We start from the raw sequence: 8,003 nt of genomic DNA, 5'->3' as shown, positions 1-8,003 counted from the left end.
TAAACAACTGGTGCTATAACAAGTGGCTATCCTTACAGAAAAACATAAACTTCAACTTTTACAATATGCAACAAATAATAATTAATACAAGAATAATAAAAACCTGTAGATAAAGATAATGATACGTATGGAAAAAACATAAAATTCTATCTTAAAATATTTATGTCCCTTAATTAGAAGAAGTCAAAGATTTATTTTTTTATATATTTTTTACTAATTTATTGGGGTGACAACTGTTAGTGAAATTACATAGATTTCAGGTGTACAATTCTGTATTACATCATCAATAAATACCATTGTGTGTTCACCACCCAGAGTCAGCTCTCCTTCCATCACCATATATTTGATCCCCCTTACACTCATCTCCCTCCCCCCACCCCCCTTGCCCTCTGGTAACCACTAAACTATTGTCTGTGTCTATGAGTTTTTGTTTCTCACTTGTATGTCTTGTTCTTTTGTTGTTTTTGGTTTATATACCACATATCATTGAAATCATAGGGTGTTCTGCTTTTTCTGTCTGACTTATTTCGCTTAGAATTATACTTTCAAGTATCCATAGTATCCCTGAGGTGGTCTCCAAAATAGGACGCATGTCCATCGGATACCCAACAAAATCTTTACAACATTATTGAATACCTTCCCCAAATTAATTTTCAAAAAAACCCTGAGGCCATCTTGTGGTTACCAGCTGCTTCCAAATCCCTTCACCTTTCCCCTTATCCCCAACCCCCCTCCCACACTCATCTAACAACTCTTGGTTTTTTCTTTGTGTCCCCAAAACTGTTTCTGATTAGTTCATTCACATAGTCTTTTCTTTAGATTCCATATATAAGTGAGATCATATGGTACTTGTCTTTCTCTTTCTGACTTATTTCACTTAACATAATGTTCTCTAGATCCATCCATGTTGCTGCAAATGATAAGATTTCTTTCTTCTTTATGGCTGCGTAATACTCCATTGTATAAATGTACCACAGCTTCTTAATCCAGTCATCTACCGATGGGCATTTCGGTTGTTTCCATATCTTGGCTATTGTGTAAAGTGCTGCAATAAACATAGGAGTGCATACAGATTTTTGAATTGGAGTTTTGGATTTCTCCGATACCACAACTTTTTTATCCATTCAACTATCGAAAGACATTTTGGTTGTTTCAATTGTTGGCCACCGTAAACAAAGCTGTAATGAACATTGGAGCATACGTGTCTTTATGGATAAACGTTTTCAAATATTTTGGGTAGATACCCAGGAAAGGTATTGCGGGGTCATATGGTAATTCTATTCATAAATTTTTTTTTTGAGGAACCTCCACAGTGCCTTCCATAATGGCAGCACCAGTCTGCATTCCCACCAACAGTGTTATGAGTGTTCCTTTTTCTCCACAGCTTCTTTTATTATTATTATTATTGTTTTATTTATTTTATTTCTCCACAGCCTCTTCAACACTTCTTTCTGTTTGTCTTGTTGATGATAGCCATTCTGACTCCGGTGAGGTGATATCTCATTGTGGTTTTATTTGCATTTCTATGATGATTAGTGATGTTGAGCATATTTTCAAATGTCTATTTGCCATTTGTATGTCCTATTTGGAGAAAGGTCTCTTCAGGTCTTCTGCCCATTTTGCAATTGGGTTGTTTGTTTTTTGTTGTTGTTGTTGAGCTTCATGAGTTCCTTGTATATTTTGGACATTAGCCCCTTATTGGAGGCACTGTTTGCAAAAATCTTCTCCCATTCAGTCAGTGGCCTCTTTATTTTGTCGATGGTTTCTTTTGCTGTGCAGAAGCTTTTAAGTTTCATATGGTCCCATTCATTTATTTTAGCTTTAACTTCCATTGCCTTTGGAGTCTAATTCATAAAATGCTCTTTGAACACAGGGTCCATAAGATTAGTACCTATGTTTTCTTCTATGCAGTTTATTGCAGCAGGTCCTATGCTTAAGTCTTTGATCCATTTTGAATTAATTTTGGTACATGGTGACAGATAACAGTCCAGTTTCTTTTGCACATGGTTATCCATTTCTTCCAGCACCATTTATTGAAGACGCTGTCTTTCCTCCATTGTATGTTTTTAGCTTCTTTGTCAAAAATTATCTCTCCATATTTATGTGGTTTTATTTCTGGGTTCTCAATTCTATTCCATTGGTCTATGTGTCTGTTTTTCTGCCAATACCATGCTGTTTTGATTATAGTAGCCCTGTAGTACAAGCTAAAGTCAGGGAGTGTGATACCTCCCGTACTGTTCTTTCTTCTTAAGATTGCTCTGGCTATTTGGGATCTTTGGTGGTTCCAAACAAATCTAATGATTTTTTGTTCTATTTCTTTAAAAAATGTCATTGGGATTTTGATGGGGATCACATTAAATCTGTATATTGCTTTGGGTAATATGGCCATTTTAATTATGTTGATTCTTCCAATCCAAGAGCACGGAATGTCTTTCCATTGTTTTGTGTCTCCTTCAAATTATTTCAAAAATGTCTTATAGTTTTCAGCATACACGTCCTTCACATCCTTGGTTAAGTTTATTCCTAGGTATTTTATTCATTTTGCTGCAATTGCAAATGGAATTTTCTTTTTGTATTTCTTTTTCTGAGATTTCATTTTTAGTATATGGGAATGCAATTGACTTTTGTCTGTTGATTTTGTAGCCAGCCACTTTACTGTATTCATTTATTGTTTCTAACAGCATTTTGGTGGACTCTTTAGGGTTTTCTATATATAGCATTATGTCATCTGCAAAGAGTGACAGTTTAACTTCTTCATTCCCAATTTGGATGCCTTTTATTTCTTTCTCTTGCTTGATTGCTCTGGCGAGGACTTCCAACACTATGTTGAAAAGCAGAGGTGATAGGGTACAGCACTGTCATGTTCCTAAACGTAGAGGAAAAGGCTTCAATTTTTCACCATGAATTATGAGATTAGCTGACGGCTTGTCATATATGGCCTTTATTATGTTAAGGTATTTTCCTTCTATAACTATTTTCTTAAGTGTTTTAATCATAAATGGATGTTGTATCTTGTCAAGTGCTTTTTCTGCATCAATTGATATAATCATATGATTTTTGTTCTTTTTTTGTTTATGTCATATATCACATTGATGGATTTGCGGATGTTGAACCATTCTTGTGCCCCGGGGATGAACACTACTTGGTCGTGAGGAATAATGTTTTTAATGCATTGTTCTATTCCATTTGCTAGAATTTTGTTTAGAATTTTTGCATCTGTATTCATCAGAGATATTGGTCTGTAGTTTTCTTTTTTTGTGTTGTCCTAACCAGGTTTTGGTATCAGGGTAATGTTGGCCTCATACAATGAGTTAGGGAGCACTGTCTCTTCTTCAATTTTTTTGGAAGAGTTTCAGCAGGATTGTAATTGGATCCTCTATGAAGGCTTGGTATAATTCACTAGTGAAGCCATGTGATCCAGGAGTTTTGCTTTTGGGAAGGTTTTGGATGACTGATTCAGTTTCGTCACTGGTGATGTGTGTCTTTAGATTTTTCAGTTCTTCATGTTTCAGCCTTGGAAGGCTATATGTTTCTGAGAACTTGTCCATTTCTTCTAGGTTATTGAATTTGGTGTCATATAGTCCTTCATAGTATTATTGCATGATCCTTTGTATTTCTGTGGTGTCCGTGGTAACTTCCCCTTTTTCATTTCTGATTTTGTTAATTGGTGTCTTCTCTCTTTTTATCTTAGTGAGTCTAGCCAAGGGTTTGTCAATTTTGTTAATGTTTTCAAAGAACCAGCTCTTTGTCACATTAACTTTTTCTATTGTATTTTTGTTCTCTATTTCATGTAATTCTGCTCTGATTTTTGTTATTTCCTTTCTTCTGCTGACCTTGGGTTTCACTTGTTCTTCTTTTTCTAGTTCTTTAAGGTGTAACATGAGGTTATTTATTTGGGATTTCTCTTGTTTCTTGGGATAGGCCTGTAATGATATAAATTTCCCTCTTAAAACTGCTTTTGCTACATCCCCAAAATATTGGTAGGATATATTTTCATTGTCATTTGTTTCTATGTATATTTTGATCTCTTCTCTACTTTCTTTTTGACTCAGTCATTCTTCAAAAGTATGTTGTTTAATCTCTATGTATTTGTGTTTTTTCCTGTCTTCTTTTCTCAGTTGATTTCCAATTCCAAATTTGTGATCAGAGAATATGCTTGGTATGATTTCAATTTTCTTCAATTTGCTGAGGCTGATTTTATGTCCCAATATATGGTCTATCCTTGAGCATGTTCCATGTACACTGGAAAAGAACGTATAGTCTGATATTTTAGGATGAATTGCTCTATATATGTCAATTATGTCCATTTCATCTAATGTGTCATTTAGGGCAGCTATTTTGTTATTTATTTTCTGTTTGGATGATCTATCCATAGCTGTCAATGATGTATTTATGTCCCCTAGTATGATGGTGTTTTGGTCAATTTCTCCCTTTAGTTCTGTTAGTAGTTGCTTGGTTTATTTTCGTTCTCTCTGATTGGGGGCATAAATATTGATGACTGTTATGTCTTTTTGTTGTATAGTCCCCTTTACCATTATGAAATGTCCATCTTTGTCTCTTGTTATCTTTTTCACCCTGAAGTCTGTTTCATCGGAAATCATTATGGCTACACCAAATTTTCTCTGGGTACCATTTGTTTGGAGTGTCAATTTCCATTCTTTCACTTTGAGTCTATGCTTGTTCTTATAGCTGAGATGTGTCTCTTGGAGACAGCATATGGCTGGGTTTAGTTTTTTGATCCAATCTTCTACTCTGTGCCTTTTTATTGGTGAGTTCAGTCCATTTACATTTAGGGTGATTATTGATATATTAGTATTTCCTGTCATTCTACCTTTAGTTTTGTGGTAAGGCTGTGTCTCCATTGTTTCTTTGCCTTTTTGTTGTTGTCTATTATTTCTGTGTGGTGGTATTGTATGATGTTTCCCTGTTTCTTCTTTTATTACAGTATATATTTCAGTTCTGGATTTTTTGGGGGGTGGTTACCCTTAAGTTTATGTAAAAGAAAGTTTGATAGTTAGAGTGTTCCATTTTCTTAAGCACACTTACTTTCTCCATTTCCATATTCCTGTTCATGTCTTTATTCTCCCCCTTTTTATGCTTCGGTTGCCACAAATTGTCCCCATTGATGGTGGTCAAATAGCCTCCTTTAGTATTTATGTAGTGCAGGTCGTGTATTAGAAATTTCCCTCAATTTATGCATGTCTGGAAAGGTTTTTATTCCTCTTTTATATATAAAGTATATCTTTGCTCTATATATTATTCTTGAATCATAATTTCTCTCTGTCAATAGTTTGAATATTTGGTTCCATTTCCTCCTGGCTTGTGCAGATTCTGCTGAGAAATCGGATGATAATCTAATGGGCTTTCCTTTGTAGGTTATCGTCTTCTTTTCCCTGGCTGCCTTGAGGATTCTTTCTTTGTCGTTGATTTTAGACAGCTTCAATATAATGTGCCTTGGAGAAGGCCTGTTGAGATTGAGGTAATAAGGTCTTCTATATGCTCCTGGGATTCAAGGACCCAATTCTGTCCACAAGTTTGGAAAGTTCTCATCAACAATTTGTTTGAACAGATTCTCTGTTCCCTTCTCTCTTTCTTCTTCTTCTGGTATGGCCATTGTTCTTATATTGCTCTTTTTGATGGAGTCAGAAAGTTCTTGTAGAATTCTTTACTTTCATTTAAGTCTCAAGTTTCTTTCCTCTTCCATCTGTGTAATTTCCAGGTTTCTATCTTTGATGTCACTGATTCTTTCCTCCATCTGGTCAACTCTACTACCTAGGCTGGTTATGTCATTCTTAATTTCTTCTATTGAGTTCTTAATCTCCAGAAATTCTATTTGGTTCTTTTTTAAAATTTCAATCTCTTTCATAAAATTTTCATGTTTTTCTTTGATTGTGTTTCTGAGTTCATTAAACTGCCTTTCTGTGTTTTCTTGCATCTCGTTGAGTTTTTTCAAAACTGTAATCTTGAATTCTCTGTCATTTAAGTCACACATTTCCATATATTTAAGTTCCTTTTCTGGAGACTTTTCACCTTCTTCCTGAGCTGTCTTGTATTTTTGGTTATTCATGAAAATTACTGATTTATTATTTCTCTTCCTAGACATTTGCAGGAGTGGCTTCTGCAACAGGTTGATAGGAAGAGGTCTTTCTTTTGTTTTCCAATACTTGTTGGTAGAATGTTTTATTTTCTGTTCAACTGAAGCCTTTTTTTCTCTCTCACACGGTACTGCTATGTTTTCTCTGCACTATTTCTGCTTCTCCCACAATGGAGGGATTCCCTGGGAAACGGGCTTCTCCTCTGTTGAACATTCGTTTGTGTCATAGGGCACCACGTCCCTGTGGGGATGCGGAGAGTTTGAATTTCCAAAGCTCTTCCTGCAACAGATTTAGAGCCCGTATGTTTCAACAGTTCTATTTACTCCTGTAGGGATTTGCCCATATAGTTGGGGCCAGGGACAGGGTGTGTTTTGAGAGGTGGCCCAGAGCAACGGAAACGACCATTACCACAGCAGGTCCTGCTTCCACAGCTCCCTCCCCTTTCCCGGAACTAGTTGGGCCGTGAATATGTGTCTGCGGTCCACAGTTCTCAGAACAGCAAATATTCTGTTTTGTTTTTTTTTTTTTGATCTGACACTGCTACTGTTCTGCTTCCAGCACAGGGCAGGTGGGGGCGAGGCGAGCTCTGGGAGGGTACAGAGGGGGCAGCTAGACTCAGTGCCTAAGGCTTCCATTCTCTGCTTGGCAGTGAGGGCTTAAACCACCGCTTTTAGCCTTCTTCCCTTTTTTCCGAAGACTTTTCTCCGAAGTCTCTGCTGTGATCCTTTGGTTCAGCTTTGTTATATACTGCCCCCTCAGCCCTGTGGGCCATAAGCAGATCCCTGGTAGTCAGAGTTCTTCCCCTTCCCGCAGCTGCGATATTTGCAGGATGCAGCGAGCTTGGAGCACTGAGCTAGGTCTGCGTCTTGGGCCCACGTGGCTCCATCTCTGCCTTTCTTCCTTCCCTCCTTCCCAGCTTTAGCGATTTATCCACCTTTAGGTGATTTCAGTATTGGGCCTCTTCGTCTTGATTGTCTGCTGTGCAGGAAGTTCTTCGTCAAGTTACTGTTGTTCGATTAGTTGTAAATTCCAGGGGAGCTTTATAGAGGCTCACCTCACGCCACCATTTTGATGACATCTCTTGTTGTTTTGTTTTATGTACCACATATCAGTGAAATCGTATGGTTTTCTACATTTTCTGTCTGGCTTATTTCTGTTAGCCTTATAATCTCAAGATCCATCCATGCTGTCACACATGGTACTATTTCATATTTTCTTATGGCCAAAGAGGCTCTGGAGAAAAAGGAATTCTCATACACTGTTGGTTGGAATGCAGATTGGTGAACCACTGTGAAAAGCAGTGTGGAGCTTCCTCAAAAAATTATGAATAGAATTACCAAATGACTCAGCAATCCCTCTGTGGGGACAGAACCCCAGAGAGCTGTTTCCAGTCTCTCGGCCTCACGTGGAGGGGTGCTGGCTCAGGTAGTAGATGGCCTTCAGCTGTGGCTAGTTGGCCGTCAGCTGTAACCAGTGAGCCTTTGGCCACTAATATAACTGCCATGGGTTTGCTCGCAGAAAAAATGGGGCTAGCAAGAAGATGGTGGCTCAGCTAACAAGCGCGGATTGCGGTTAGCACGGCAGATAGCAGCTAGCGAGGGGAGTCAGTCAGTTGGCAGAAAAGCGGACAGTACGTGTGAATGCAGTCTCCAGTAAAACTAGTGGTGTGACTCCCCTACGTAAGGCTCCGTGGGTGTTCCTTTTGGACCTCACCATATCGTGTGTTCTTATGTGGGGAGCGGGACCAGAGTCCCTGCATGACACCCTGCATGACACCCTCTCCTGGGTATCTACCAAAAAAAATCTGAAAACATTTATCCATAAAGGCATATGGGCTTCATTGTTCATTGCAACTTTATTTACAGTGACCAAGATATGGAAACAACCAATGTGTCCTTCAATAGATGA

This window comes from Rhinolophus hipposideros, assembly GCF_964194185.1.
Source record: "Rhinolophus hipposideros genome assembly, chromosome: X".
Classification (NCBI taxonomy): domain Eukaryota; kingdom Metazoa; phylum Chordata; class Mammalia; order Chiroptera; family Rhinolophidae; genus Rhinolophus; species Rhinolophus hipposideros.
The sequence above is the reverse complement of the archived record's forward strand: the minus strand, read 5'-3'. Positions refer to the sequence as shown.